We start from the raw sequence: 16,953 nt of genomic DNA on the forward strand, positions 1-16,953 counted from the left end.
ATCAGCTCAGCTTTAAACCTATCCTTCCTACCTTCCAGCTGTTCCCAATCTCCTCCACGTGACCTAGGATGCAGATAGGCAGAAATAACATCAAACAGTGACCACTCAGTCCCTATCTACTTTGGTCAAATAAAGCACGATCTGTAAATATAGTATTGTCTAATAGAGTTAGGCAACTTGGTTGCATTCGTCCAAGAGATGAACTTTGAGGATTGTTTGTTTTAAAATTGATTGTAGAACTAAGTACAAGTTCTCGTGAACATTTTATTTGATTTCAACACCAACCATTGTTCTGGAAGAATTTGTCAGGAAAAAAAAGTTCATATTTAAGCAGTAATGAACAATTTACCTATTAGTTTCTGGTGTTAGGCAGAGCCATAACTAAGAATATTTTTGCCTGAGATTAAAAATAGCTTTAGGGTGAGGAGAGGTACTGAGGACAGTCTGACCTTGAGTTCAGTCATAGCGAGAGAGGAGGCAATCTGGCTCTGGACCATGTTGAGGTTTAGGAGGAAGGTGGGCCCTGTGAGAGAGATACCACAGTACAAGACGCTGGCAGGGGCTGGTTCAAGGGTATTTATGACTGGTGACCAGTCATGCACGAGGACTGACAGGGTATGATGGGAAGGAATGACATTCAGGCAGAGAGAACATCCACATTCCAGTGTCAATGTCCTAGGGCAAGGCCTGTTTGCCTTGTGCCCCTTACAGCTCATCGTGGGGGCTAATTACTTGCCTCTTGCTCTGGCTCTCTTCTGAAGACATTCCCTCCTTGCTTTCCCTCAGGGGTGCTCCTTTTCATTCTCATGGAGCCTGAGGTAGTGCTCCTCTGAGATACCCAGCTGTGTACATGAAAGTATTAGGTAACATTGTCATATCCCACAGCTATACACAGCCAAAATTCCCCTTTGGTATCTACCCATAGGGTAGTTTTAAGTTGTGGTGAATGGACCCCTATTGCTTTGGCCTGAGAAAAGCACCAGAATGGATGTTGTCTTTCTGTAGTTAGTTTAGGCCTAGATGTTTAGATATGTTAATGATGTGCTAAACAGAAAGATGCCTGTGGGTCATTGGAAGTGAAGGCTGGCTTTCCACAGATTAGTGAGCTTTTAGTTTTGATAAAAACAAAGATTAAATAGGAACCAGGAGACCTAGAAGAAGGAAGTGAATACTTTATAGATGACCAGGAATGGTGGCTTAGCTCAGTCTGGATTGAAAACAAATAATGTGGCCTCTTGAGGAGCTACTGGGCTGGACTCAGACACACAGGGTGGAGAGCTGGAAGGGACCCCAGAGGCCCTATCATCCAACCCTGGAAGAAACTGCAGCCCAGGGAAGATAAGAAAATTGCCAAAGTTTATATAAAGAGTGAGCATCAGAGATGGGATTTGAACCCAAGTCATTTGATTTTAAAGCCTTCTCCACTCTACCATACTGATTTTTTTTTGTCAAAAGGCAAGAAAGGGGACTTGGGTTTTGGATTTTTTGTTTGTTTGTTTGTTTGTTTTGTTTTTTTAAGCAAAAGAAGACAATAGACCAGTCAAGAAAGCTGAGCTGTGACATGTCCTCACGTCTCTGCATCGTGGTCAACACGCTTTGCAGATAGGGAATCAATACCAACCTCCTACTATGTACTCAGTAAAGAAATCCTTTGGCGTCTCTATGTGTGCAGAAAGGAGACGATCTCATAAGTAACCCTATCCCTCTGCACTAATGGGCATCTCTAAATTCAGACTTATAAAAATAATTTATATTATGAGGGAAGATCCAACTATGAAAGAACCGGATAAACAATCTAAGTATGGAGGCATGAATGGGAAGTAGGGTGGGGTCATAAGATAGAGGCCAGCCTCTGAACCAGGAGGACCAGGGTTTAAATTGCTTATCAGTGCTCCAGGCAACCCTTTAAAACCGTAAGCAGCAGAATAGTTACCCATCCAAATCGGTAGAGCCAGTGAGTTATCTCACTGGAAGTTTCTTCCTAATAGCCCTGAAATTCTAAGTGGAAAGGGGTAGGGAATCAAGACATTAATAACGCTTGGTGGTGAGCAGTATCCTTTTGGCTAGCATCCTCTCTCTGGGGTGGTGCAGTGGATAGAGTGCTAGGCCTGGAAGTCCTGAATTCAACTATGGCCTCAAACCCTAGGTGTGATCCAGAGCAAGTCGCTTAACCTGTTTTTGCCTCAGTTTCTGTATCTGTAAAAATGAGGATATAATAACACTTACTTCATGGAGTTGTTGTGAAGAGCCAATGAGATAATATTTGTAAAGCATTTAGCTTCAGTGCCTGGCACATAGTAGGCATTATATAAATCTTAGCTATCAATCATCTAATTGGCTACTCCAAGTCCCCTGTCATGCCCATACACAATGACTCCACAATCATTTACAATGCTACTGAATCTGGAGATGTAACCATATTTTCCATTTGTTGTTGATTCATAATAAGCACATTTATTACATAAGGCAATTTTCTAAGAACCAAAAGTTATGAGATTCAACTGTATTTACATAATCCTAAAGAAGTTAAAAGTAGTCATCAAAGGAATATAAATTCCAAGCCATAAATCAAAGAGATCTGCTGACGTATACTACCCTTTAAAATTGACTATTATTAATGTTGCCTCATAAACATTCTTCAGTTCACTACTAGGAATGTGTCAGACAACATTGCCCAAGTGGAATTTGTAACCTGGCAGCAGGAAGCCAGTCAATGGAGCTCAGAGCTAACAGATGGTAATGAGCAACCATCCTTGTAAGAGTGTTTCATAGAATAGATGGCCTTTCGACTGCATTTCTAAAGGGGTACGAAAAAGGACAAGCTGCTGCTGTCACATCAATGGCATAGGATGGAAAAAACAATCATATCCTACTGGATATACAATATAAGGGGAAAAAAAATCAAAATCCAGTATTGATAAAGGAAAGAAAAGATGATGCTCAAAATACTTCCTACTTCACCTGTCACTATCTCCACTAGATTAAAGGGAGCAAAGTCTGGGGACTTTGAGGAAGAGGCTGTGTGAGTCAGATTTCTATCAACCAGGTGAAATATTGGTCAGTCAGTCAATTGGAATTTATTGTTTGCTGTGTGCCAGACACTAGACTAAGCTCTAGGGATACAAAGAAAGGCAAAAGTCAGTTGCTGCTATCAAGAAATTACAGTCTAATATGAATCTAATGGGGAAAGAACATTGGATTCAAATTCAGGGGAACTCAATTACAGCCTTATCTTCACCATTCATTTACCAGATGGATGACCATTAATCTGAGTAAGCCTCATCTATAAAATGAGATAATACTCGGACTATATGCCTTACGGGGCCCTTTTTATGATCAAATGAGTTAACATATATAAAGTACTGTCCTTGTGACTATAAAGTACTGAATAACATTAGCTATTATTATAATTCACTAAAATTCAACCTACATCATCCTCGCAGTCACCCAGGCTTAAAACCTAGGTTTCACCATCAACTCCTCTCGCACCCCACTATATCCAATGAGTTGTCAAATACTGACTTTTCTTCCTTCATCAACATCTTTCCTAAATGGCCCCTTCTCTCCTCTGACACTTCAACCACCCTGGTACAGATTCTTCTGCTGGTTGGTCTACCTGCCACAAGTCTCTCCCTACTCCATCCTCCACTGAAGCTTTCAAAGCGATCTTCCTAAATCAAAGGTCTGATTACATCAACCAGCTTCTGCACCTCCCCACCCCCGCCCATTCAGTGAATTCCCTCAGCTCTTTATCACCTTCAGGATCAAATACAAAGTAATGAGTTTGGCTTTTAAAGTCCTTTCTAACCTGGCCCTTCTTCACTTTACTCTTTTTACACCTCTACCCCACATATATACAGTGCAATCCAACGACAAAGGCTTTCTTGCTGTTCCTCAACCTAAACACTTCATCTTCTAACTATGAGCATATTCACTGGCTGCCCTCCATGCCTTCCCTCCTCATCTCTGCTGCTTAGCTTCCCTGCTTTCTGTGAGAAACGTTTTGCTCCCAAAAGAATAGGACATTAATTACTGAACCCAGGAAGGCATTTATTACATTCTGGCAAGAACGAGTAACCTACGCATAGGCACATTTGTTTAAGGCAAATACATAACATTTATACCTTATCCCGATTTGTATTTCCCTCCCCAGTTCCCCATGGGCTGGGAAATTCAGGGTTCACAGCTTATCCAAAAATGCCTAAAATCTTTTCTTCAGGAGTCCAATACCCACCCTCCTGTGGGTCTCTGCCCTTGTTTCACATTTTGGGTTGCCCCCTCCCTCATTTCCTTTATACTTTATTTAGTAAAGGAAAGATAAGTCATAAATACTTTTAAAGCCTTTTAAATTTTCTTAATTGATAAGAGCTGAATCTAGGATGTCTGAGTTTCCTTTACCATTAACATAGGAAAAGTCTCAATATTCAAGATAGTGTTGTGGAATGAAGTTCTCCTCCAACCTTTGGGGTTGTTTACTGGGTTTACTCAAAGAACAAAGAAGGAGATGTTCACCTTCAGATATGCTGATAAGCAGCACCCACATCCGGAAGAATGAAGAGTTAATCAACATCCCCAGGACTTTCCCTCATCAATTTATTTTCCTGCATTAGGCAGCAAGTAAAAGACTTTTTGGTATTACATGTACTACATGATTTCTGTGGAAACAGAAATTCAATTCATCTCTTACATTTATATATATATGGACATATATATGTACGTATACACACACACACACATACACACACACACACACACACACACACATATCCATATCTTTGTGATACCCATTTGGGGTTTTCTTGGCAAAGATACTGGAGTTGCTTGCTATTTCCTTTTCCAACTCATTTTACAGATGAGGTAACTGAGACAAACAGGGTTACATGACTTGCCCAGGGTCACACAGCTAGTAAGTCTCTGAAACTGGATTTGAATTCATGAAGAGTTCTCCTGATTCCACACCCAGTGCTCTATCCACCAAGCCACCTACCTGCCTCCACCTAGCATACCGTAGGGTATTTAATACTGATTAATAGATTAATTACTTCCAGCACTATAAAGTGATCAATATTATCATTCTATTGCAAAGTAGACATCCCTAGAAAGGTGATCTGGTGAAGGAGAACGAATCTAAGTTGTACTTTCCACATATGTAGTATCTTCTGACTGTTCACCCTCCACCAATACCTGGAAATGAGGCAAAGGAATGGGCACCAAATGTGAGTTCGGTCAGGTATCCAGGGACCCAGTCACCAAGCATCTACTGACTCAATTACCCAACCCGATCTTCCCTTTTGCCCTGGTGTGAGAGAAAGAACAAGATGCTATAATTTGTCATGCCATGATCCTTGAGGGTAATGGACCTATTAAATGGCTCTGCCCCATCCTATGGTTCTCAAACTTCCACTTCCCTCTCCTTTGATCCTTATGAGTCATGCACTGGCTAAACAAGAACCTCATTCCTTTGCTATTAATCTCTCCTCTTATCTCCCTTCACTCTCCCTTTATTCCTCCTGAGTCATAGAACTATATAGATCTAGATCTGCAAGGGACCTTAGACCCTCATTTTACAGATTTTAAAAAAAAAAGTTATGGTTAATCAACTTGCTGGTAGTCCATGGCAGAACTAGAATTTGAACTCAGTTCCTGTGACTTAAGATTCAGTGGTCTTTCCATTGAACCACACTCCCTCTAACTTTTTGCCTTTGCCTTCTATGCCCTCTGGAATCCTTGTTCTATTGTTAACAAGTTTCTCTGCATTTTAGACTTCTTCTTACATTCTTTCTGCCTTGCTCTTTTTGGAAGGCACTGACTCCCTGGCTACTCCCTTCAGTATACATTACAACTTCTCTCACACTCTAATGATGCAGTAGGCCAAGAGAGTAGACAACACACTCCTTGCTCCTCAGTGACACCCTCAGAGCTTCTCTGTTATCATCATAAAGCATCTTCACCTCCTTTGAGATTCTCTCCAGTTATCTACATCACCCCTTCTATATCCTTGATGCAGCGTCCTACTAGTACCTATATCATTTTTGCTCTTTTCTTCAGGAGTCCAATACCTAAAAATCTTCCTCTTCAGTCCAACTCCCTGCCCTTACACCTGGGTACTTCATACACGAATTGATTTTACTTTAAATAATCTAGCCTCCTAGTTCATAAAATCTCAACTTCTATGACCTGTACCTTCACTCCACCTTAGCCACACATGAGGGTGATCATAGCCTTGAAAGCACCATCATTCAGAACTAGTTTGCTTCTATGTTTCAAGTCTTTAAGATTTCAATAAATCCAAAGACCCCAGTTTCTGGGATAAGAACTCACTGTTTGACAAAACTGCTGAGAAAACTTGAAAATAGTATGGCAAAAACTGGGCATAGATGAACGTCTGACACCATATACCAGAATAAAGTCCAAATGGGTACATGATCTAGGTATAAAGGTTGATACTATAAACAAATTGGAGGAGCAAGGAATAGCTTATTGCCAGATTTATGGGGAATGGAGGAATTTATGACCAAACAAGAGGCAGAGAACATTATGAAATGCAAAATGGATAATTTTGATTACATTAAATTGAAATGGTTTTGCACAAATAAAGCCAATGCAACCAAGATTAGGAGGGAAGCAGAAAACTGGGAAAGAATTTTTACAACTAATATCTCTGATAAAGGCCTCATTTCTAAAATATATAGAGAACTGAGTTAAATTTACAAGAACATAAGTCATTCCCCAATTGATAAATGATCAAAGGACGTGAACAGGCAGCTTTCAGAGGAAGAAATTAAAGCGATCTATAGTCATATGAAAAAATGCTCTAAATCACTATGAATTAGAGAGATACAAATCAAAACAGCTCTGAGGTACCACATCACACCTATCAGATTGGCTAGCATAACAAAACAGGAAAATGATAAATGTTGGAAAAGATAATAGGAAAGTTGGAACACTAATTCATTCTTGGTGGAGCTGTGAGCTGATCCAACCATTCTGGAGAATAATTTGGAACTATGCCCATAGGACTATAAAAATATGCATACCCTTTGATCCAGCAATACTGCTTGTAGGGCTGTATCCCAAAGAGATCATAAAAATGGGAAAAGGACCCACGTGTACAAAAATATTTATAGCAGCTCTTTTTGTGGTGGCCAAGAATCGGAAATCGAGGGGATGCCCATCAACTGGGGAATGGCTGAACAAGTTGTGGTGTATGAATGTAATGGAATACTATTGTGCTATAAGAAATGATGAGCAGGCAGACTTGGGGAAAACCTGGAAAGACTTATATGAACTGATGCTGAGTAAAGTGAGAAGAACCAAGGGAACATTGTACACAGTAACCACCAGGACCGATTTTGATAGACTTAGCCCTTCTCAGCAATGCAGGGACCTAAAACTTTTCCAAAGGACTCATGATGGAAAATGCCATCCACATCCAGAGAAAGAACTATGGAGTAGGAATGCAGAGCGAAGCAGACTCTTTTCTCTTTTGTTTTGTTTTCTTTCTCATGGTTTCTCCCATTCGTTACAATTCTTCTATGCAACATGACTAATGTGAAATGAGTTTAATAGGAACGTATGTGTAGAGCCCATATTGGATTGCATGGCATCTTGAGGAGGGAGAGGGGAGGGAGGGGGAGAAAATTTAAAACTTACGAAAATGAATATTGAAAACTGAAAATAAATAAATTAAATATATTTTTAAAAAATCTTTAAAATTTCTCTCTATAATCATAACCTCCCACCCTTACATTTCTCCCTCTGCCTTATTCAACCTAAATGTATTCTTCATTACAACTTTCAGCCATAACAAGAACAGTTCTGACAATGCCACTTCCCTGTTCAAGAAGAATCAGCCTCTCCCTATTGCATCTAGGATATAATTCAAACACCTTTGTTTGCATTTGTTTGGCATTTAAAACCCTGCACAATCTGGTGGTCAGCCTGCCTTTCCAGGTTTAGCTCACACAACTCATTGAATATACATTCTACCATGATAGGTCGTATGGTTCAGCTGAATACTTGGTGAGAACTACCCACGCCAGGTTCCTTGCCCTGCTTTCTGACACCAAGCCAAAAGAAATCAATGAATTAACTGGCAAGAGATAATATTTTGGTCTCACTCCCTCCAGGCCACTGGACTGGCGAACCCAGCGGTTCCATCAGAGGGTTATCAGTGCACATGAGCGGGCTTTCCCAAAGACCAAAGTATCCCCAACTATTCACCAGGGGGCACTCTTCTACACCCTTTAAAACTACCTACCACCTTTCCCACCATCCTAAACTTACTCTGCTCATCCTGCCTAGGCAGTGGTTGCAATGACCTGTCTTACTTTTTGAATGTCATTACCCCCTTGCCCTCCTTGGTCCTTCTGGTGAAGCCTATGGACACCCTTCTCAGAATAATATTTTTATATACATAAAATAAAATGCTGAAGATTGCAAAGGAAAGCAGTTACATTAAAATACAGTTATCAAAATATTTTTAGGAAAACAAGTTTATGGTCCCCAGGATAAGAACTCCTGAAGTAGAGGAATGAAGATAGAATATTTCTCTGAAATATGAGTTTAACTTGATGATGACATGTGCCCAGATGACCTAAGATGGAGGCATCCAGGTAGGAGATAATAGACCTGCTTCTGGAAGAAGACATTCTGAGTTCACCTACCATATGGATAGGAGCAGCCTCTTTTCGTTGGCTATATAGCAGAAACAGGCTGTGCTTTTTATCCTATGAGACCAGGACAGTCTCTCTATCTTTTTCTGGTGGTGCCCAGGAGTGAAGATCCTATTGACCCACAGCATGGGCACCATGAACTAAGCTAGGCGGAAGGAAGGACTACTTTCCCCCTCTTCCCTTAAACTCTGAGGCCTTGAGGTTTTGGTTTGTTTCTGTTGTTCTTTTCAGTTCTCAGCACAGACAATGGTGTTCCAGATCTGGGAGCTTAAGACAGGGTGACCTTGGAGCCAGGATTCCAGGTTGGCTATTGTTGTCAGCCTGGAAAGGAAGTCCTAAGAATCCAGAGTGTTGGGGCAGCACCTGAGGGAGGACTTTGGACTTGGAATTTGATAGGACTATCCTATACGGGAACTGAGTTGTGAACCTAATCTCCCTTTATTTCCCAAAGATTGAGATGGGGTGTGTGTGTGTGTGTGTGTGTGTGTGTGTGTGTGTGTGTGAGAGAGAGAGAGAGAGAGAGAGAGAGAGAGAGAGAGAGAGAGAGAGAGAGAGAAAGAGAATATGGGGATATGCCCCTGGGTTTTCTTTTTTTCAGGGAAGGGGTGGGGAGGAAGTTTGTTTTTATTTTACCTTAGAAGTAAATATTCCTTCACAAAAGCTAATTTGACTGTTAAGTGATTAAATGGAACTAGGGTTTTTGAATCTCCCCCAAAATTGGAGGAGCACAAACACTGGGGGCTTGAGTCAAAGGCAGAGATTAATCACCTTCTATCCGCCCCCCCTCCCCCACAAGGGTACTGGAGAACCCTAGGAGAAGAAGAGGTGAAATGTAACATGCTTGGCTTTTAGGCAGTGTCAGCCAGAGTAAACATTATTACATTAAAATTTCAGAAATGTCTATGGCATTACACCCCCCTCCCCAACCTGTGTCTGGCAAATTTCCTTCTGATTAACTCTCCATGTTTATGTTACAAAATCGACAGGTACATTTTCTTATATAAATGAAATAGCTAAGATGCTTATTGAGCAATATTCCATGGAGCACTTCCATGGAGTAGCCTTTTGCCAATCATCCTGACAGTGCCTCTTAGGAATGCCTAAGAGACATGGAGAGAAGCTCTAAACTGCCCTGTAACCTAAAGGCCATGAGAAGATTACAAGGACAGGCTGCACTTCCAAGCTAATTAGGAGGTACAGGCCTACGCCAAGGAAAAACTTGTAAAAGAGAGAAATAAGTCCTATTCTCCACCTCCACCTCAGCAGGGATTTTCACAAGGTGCCTTTTCAGTCTCACTTTGTTCCCTTCGGCAACAAAGGTCTGGCACAGCAACGCTGGTATGTGTCACCATGACAATGCCTAGCCTTATTCCTCTGGGCCCGCAGGTCTCCAACTTTTCAATGACCACTTTCCAGGATCTGTTCCAGCTCCTTCACTATACCCAGATCTCCCTGCATCAGCATCTATCACTGCATCTGCTGGCTGAGTGACCACCCGTCCCACCAATAACATGGAAAGAATGGCCTGAAATTGTGGGCAGGAAGTGTCTTCAAGGAGAAAAGGAAGAGAAAACTTGGGAATGTTGGAATATATGTACACCCACATTCATTTCCTTCTTAATGTTATCTTCCTAAACCTGATGGTCTGTTTCCTCTAGTTGGCTTTCAGGACACAGCAAAGCAGCTGGGCTGAAGCAGGAGCCCCAGAGTACCTAAGAGCAGGAGAGAGGGCAGAACTAGGACGGAGGCCAGGCAGGGGTGGGGAACCTGCTGCCTTGCCCCCTTGGTCCTTCTGGTGAAGCCCATGGCCCTTTGAAATTGCCATACTTGAGGACCTAGAGGGCCACATGAGGCCTCAAGGCTGCAGGTTCCCCACCCCTGGGCCAGGGGAACAACAGCAGAACTGAAGTGGGAGGTGGCTGCTCAGACAGCAGTTTTGGACTCCAAACCCAAAAGATCTTATTAGGAAAAAATCTTACTCTCCGGAGAACAAAAGAAAGATGAGGAAATACCTTGTTCTTTGGCTGACAGTAAGGTAGGCTAGCCAGAAGACACATAACCTGAAGAATCGGTGCCTAGAAAGAACTCAGATTAAAATGATAACAGACATTTACATAGGGCTTTATATACATGAGCCTCACAAGAACACTGGGAGATGGGTGGCATAGGTATTATCTCCATTTTACAGATGAGAAAACTGAGGCTCAGGAAGTTAATTGACTTACCCATGCTAACACAGAAGTACCAGGAGCCAGGTTTTGAAACCAGGTCTACCAGCACTCTATCCATTATGCTATGCTGCCTCTGATATGGAATAATTATAAGAAGCACCTAGGAGAAATCGATTCATGTTTTGAATCTGCGCCAGGCTGACTAACCTAAGACTGTTATTTACAACCCTAGTACAGTGCCTGGCACTGTATATAATGCTTGTTGACTGATTGGTTTACTTCCCCTGTGCCTTTAGGAAATCACGGAGAACTTTTAATAATTCCAAACTGCTTTACGGGCAGGCACAAAAATCCATCTTCTTAAAGCCAGTATTCCCCTGGCAAATGCTGTGTGTATATGGGTCATGGTGTATCAAAATATCTTAAAGAATCAACATTGGGCATAGCCCAAAGTGCAACAAAGAGACCCCTCGCAGGTAGATGTAAGCTGTAGCTAGTGAGGTTTCTTCATCGCATTTTGGGCTATGCCCAATGTTGATTCTTTGATGACTTTCACTTAGGAAATACTGTAAGAACAAGGAGAATATTGTACAGAGCTGCACAATGATCAACTGTGAATGACTTAGTTATTCTCAGCAAAACAATGATCCTAGGGCTGTGTCCCAAAGAGATCATGAAAATGGGAAAAGGACTCACTTGTACAAAAATATTTATGGCAGCTCTTTTTGTGGTGGCCAAGAACTGGAAACTGAGGGGATGCCCATCCATTGGAGAGTAGCTGAACAAGTTGTGGTATATGAATGTAATGGAATACATTGTGTTATAAGAAATGATAAGCAAGCAGACTTCAGAAAAACCTGGAAAGACTTACATGAACTGATGCTGAATGGAGTGAGCAGAACCAGGAGTACATTGTACACAGTTAACAGTCACAGTGCACAATGACTGACTTTGATAGACTCAGCTCTTCTCAGCAATGCAAGGACCTAAAACAGTTCCAAAAGACTCATAATGGAAAATGCCATCCACACCCAGAGAAAGAAATATGGATCCTGAATGCAGATGGAAGCAGACTATTTTCTTTTTTGTGTGTGTTTTGTTTCATTTGTTCTTTCTCAGGGTTCCTCCCATTCCTTCTAATTCTTCTATACAACATGACTAATGTGAAAATAAAAAATTAAATTAAAAAAAACTATCAGGGCAGCTAGGTGGTGCAGTGAGTAGAGCACGGCCCTGGAGTCAAGGGGACCTGAGTTGGAATCTGACCTCAGACACTTGACACATTTACTAGCTGTGTGACCTTGGGCAAGTCACTTAACCCCAATTGCCCTACCTTCCCCTCTCAAAAAAAATAGCACAAAAACAATGATCCAAGACAATTCCAAAGGACTTATGATGAAAAATGCTATCCCCCTCCAGAGGAAGAGTTAATGGAGTCTGAATGCAGATTGAAGCATACTTTTTTTTAAAACTTTATTTTTCTTGCTTTTTTTGTGTTTTCTTTCACAATACAACTAATGTGGAAATATTTTGCATGACTGCAATGTGTATTTAGTATTGTTTGTTGTTCAGTCATTTCATTCCTGTCCAACTCCTCATGACCCCATTTGGGGTTTTCCTGGCAAAGATACTGCAGTGGTTTGCCATTTCCTTCTCCAGCTCAGTTTACAGATGGGGAAACTGAGGCAAACAGGGTTCAGTGACTTACCCAGGGTCACAGAGCTACTAAATGGGGCCAGATTTGAATTCAGGAAGATAAGTCTTCCTGATTCCAAGCCCAGTGCTGTACCTACTACAGCACCTAGCTGCCCTAGGTGTACAACCTATATCAAATTGCTTACCTTCTTAATGAGGGGGAGAAGAGGGAGGGAGAGAACTTGGAACTCAAAATTTTTTAAAACGTATGTTAAAAATTGTTTTTACATGTTATTGGGAAAAAGTAAATTTTTTTTTAAAATAAAAAATAAAAAAAAATTCCATCTTAAAATAAGTAATAATAAGAAATGTCAGCAAGGAAATGTATGACCAGAAAGGAGGTGATCTAGTCATGCGGTAAGCATAAGGAATAATAGGTGGTGATAAAGATGATGATGATAGTCCTTTAAGGTTTGCAAAATAGTTTACAAATATTTCATTTTTTTATTTCATTTATTCTTCACAACGACCTTGGCCGGGGAGGTGGGCACGGTTATTACAGCCATTTTATAGCTGAGGAAACTGAAGCACAGGACGAGGAGTGGATAGGTTGGAACCTGCACCAATGAGATGAGATCCTTGGATGAGATCCACCTCAGGGACTAGATCCTTGATCCCTGATTTGTTGTTTGGCCTTCATTCTTGAAGAGGACCATGACATCAGGGAGGTGATGCCAAGACCTGCAAATGAATTAGATTTAAATGAGGCAGGGCTGTGCAAAGTCACCAGCCTTACTTTCTCCTCTGGAGCCATCTGGGTCCGGAGGCAAGATATAAATCAGGGTGACTGGAGATGGCCCCTGATCACCTGAAGTATTTAATTATAGGTACATACAAGAAGTCAAGTCAACAAGCATTTACTAAACGTTTACTGTGTGCCAGGGCGCTGTGCTGAACACTGAGAATACAAATGCATGCTGAAAGAAAGAGAATTATTATCCAGAACTCTCAGGCAATGAGTTTCTCTAAGAGTTTTCTGAATAGCAGAGCTAACCCTGTAAGTTAAGGCAGCATATTGAGGTGCAGTCCAGCTGGCTACTTGCCTTCGTTGCCCCACTGCCACCCAGAGTAGAGACGCCCCATCATAGCTTGCGTTCAAAGACTACCCAAGGTGGCCGTTTGCCTTCTTCAGTCTACAGAGACCTTCTCTCTTCAGTCTTTTCACTGCTATTTCTAATACTCTTTGCTGTCAACAGACCTGCCCCTTCTATCACTGTGACTGGTCAACACTCAGTTTGCCTTTGGGGTGGGGGGTCCTTGAAGGTTGTTCTTATTTTCTTCCAGTCACCAAATAGCAGTTACTGCTGTTTTCTCCCTTCCTTTCTTTCTCTTCTCTCTACTCTGGCCTTTTCTAGACATTGCCAACAAATTAGAGTTTTCCTCCATCTGGCTGAGTGATCTGTTATCCTCATCACATATTGGATGTCATTTCCAGGTGTTCAATTCTCACCTGGGTTCCTTCAATGCTAGGTGAACAACAGTGCCTTCTTCAAAGGGATTCACCCCATCCCAGATACATCCAGGCCCTAGGCTGTTCCAGAACGCTGCATTTTAGAAATCTAAGGTCATAATTCTTGTTTTCCCCTAAATATCTATAATGCATATGTATTAGTGTCTATGGAGTTTAATTGCATCCTTAAACCTCTATGCTGCACTATAATGGATAAGATTGGGAAAAGGGAATACCATTAAATAAGCCAGAGGGAGTAGTGAAAAATGCCATGATACAGGAATTTAATCTTTGATGGGCAAAATCTGTCTGCCTTAGGGTGATGATGATTGAGCATATCCAGGATGCAGCTAAGCAGAGGGTGGTCCTTATGGTAATTATGGGAATGTTCCCCTAGGGTGTAGATAGAATGGAAAAAGTCTTGTATTTGGAAAGAAAAAATGGATTCAAATTCTACCTCTGACCTGTATTAGCCATGTGATCCTACACCTACCCCATAGGGTCAATTTGAGGAAATTACTTCATAAATCTTCAAACATTTCATAAATGTGAGTTACTGTAGTGTGTCAGGGGCCCCAGCGCAGTTTGGCTTGGGGACCTAGAATTTAAATGTACGTTTCAGTAGCCCACCAGACCCATTTGCCGTCAGGCTTGTGTTTCATTCAACAAAGGTGAACCTGATGGCACAAGCTGTGATCACTCACCTTCTTAGCCCCAAAGACAAGGCCCTCATCTACTCTCTGACATAAAATCTGTGGGCCTGTTTCCTCAGCAGTAAAACGAAGAGGTGGGACCAGATGGCCACAGAGATTGTGTCCAATTGTGAATCTCTGATCTGTAATACACTTATTTTGGAGAGTGAGCTGTACACAGGATGTTGGCAATATTACTTTTCATCCATAGGCCAATACTTTTCGTTTGCAATGTCACAAATTGGATATTTTTCATGAAGATAAAAAAAATTGCAGTTGGTTGCAAAATTTTCTTTACCTGACAAAGCAGCCCCATTATCTGCCCTGAATGAACCGGGAAAGTAAAGACACTCTAACAGATATGCATTTGAGGTCATATTGCAAGAAGGCCATTTTCTCAGTTGCCTTTACAATTTACTTGAAGCAAAGCTCAATCCGATTAAGCCCTATTTTCCTGGTTCATATGACAATCTAATTAATACCCTAGGGCCTGGCCCAGTTATTATGACAAACTACAGCATTGTTTTCCAAATACCTCTCAACTTACATCATGCTTTCCAAAATGAACCCGGCTAGGAATGATAAAGCACAGATGCTAAAATATTCAAGTGTCTGATTTGGAAATATTCCTCAATAATAAACTAAAAAGGCTAAAAAAGACTAAAATCCACCCTTCGCCATCATTTGTTCAGCCATTCCACAAATGCGGAAAATAAATGTTTAGTGATCTAGTGAATGGTGAATGTTTACCAGTGCTCAAGCCTAGGATGTTTTTCTCACTGTCTCCAGGTTTGTCCATCTTTCCAACTACAATGTGCTTTTTCCCTCAGGGCAAGAACCACTTTCATCCATATTATTTTCTTTTGTCTCTAGCACAAATACTGGGCCACTCCATATATTATCTGATTACCTAGAAAAGTGAAAGCACCTTTCAAAAATAAAGCCTCCAAACGCTTCCCAACAAAAAGCTGAGTGAACAAGGGTTACTCTTCTCTGTTCTTTCAAAGGAGCCAATATTAAAAAACAGAGAAATCCATTGATTCTAGCTGTGTGACCTTGGACAAGTTACTTGTCCCTTCTAGGATTCAGCTTACCTTACCTACAAAATGAGAAAGTAGGCCTAGGCTGGCCTAAAGCAGGGGTTTTTAATCTGGGATCCACACACCATTCTGTGGATAGATTTAAGGGAGTCCATGAACTTGGATGCGAAAAGAAAATTACAAACTTATTCTCACTAACTTCTCATTGAAATTTAACATTTGCTTCAATTTTTTTTAAGATTATATTAAGGGATCCATTGGCTTCTACAGGCTGCGTAAGGGTCCACAACACAGAAAAAGGTTAAGATTCCCTGACCTAGATCACTAAGGTTCCTATAACTCCAGCACTTTGCAGATGAGTGATTTTGTACTCTAGCTGTATGCCAAACAGCCCTCCTCAATTTAATAGACTTTCTTCCAAAGTTGCTGCAGTAGAAAAATTCATCACTCAGCCACCAGGCTGTTGATAAACCTTCTGACCTTTGTTGGGCTGATCCTAGGATGACATGCGGTCTGTCAATGGGCCAATACTCAATGCCCTTCTACTCAAGTAGGACCTGCTCTGCTGCCAGAACCTAGAAGAGCCCAGATCTCCCAAATAAAGGCACCACAACTTCTTTTACTGATGCCATTTCCCAATTTTTCTAAAACAGCTCTGCCAACCCTCACTCTATTGCCTCCAGCCTCCACTTCCCCAAGCCAGAAATAACATTTTAAAACCCCTACTTGCTACACAAGTAGAGGTAGTCATTTTCCCTTTCAAAGACTTATCTCCCCAGCCCTTTTTGTGGTTGGAGGAGAAATACCATTGGAGCTAGCATCTGAGAACCTGGGTTCTAATTCCAGCTATGTCACTGTAGGATCTTGGTTTTCCTATCTATAAAATGAGGATAGGACTAGATGAACCCTAAGAATGATGCAGAACTGGAGGAAAATACCAGGTCAGAGGTGGTCATGTCATATGGCTAAAACCACCATGTACATCCTCCTAACAGTTAAGACTGGAACAAATTTCAAGGCCCAAACACTCTTAAATACTTAAAAGACCTAAAATTTCACCATTGTGGGACTACACTCACACATATCTCAAAATATACACACACACACACATATATATATATAAAACACATAAAAGGTGTACTTTGAAATACACTTAATTGACCTATACTGCTCATTCTTGAGTCTCTTGTTATATTGTCTGGCATATAGTGAGTACTTAATAAATGCTTG

This window comes from Trichosurus vulpecula, chromosome 1 (assembly GCF_011100635.1).
Source record: "Trichosurus vulpecula isolate mTriVul1 chromosome 1, mTriVul1.pri, whole genome shotgun sequence".
Taxonomy (NCBI): domain Eukaryota; kingdom Metazoa; phylum Chordata; class Mammalia; order Diprotodontia; family Phalangeridae; genus Trichosurus; species Trichosurus vulpecula.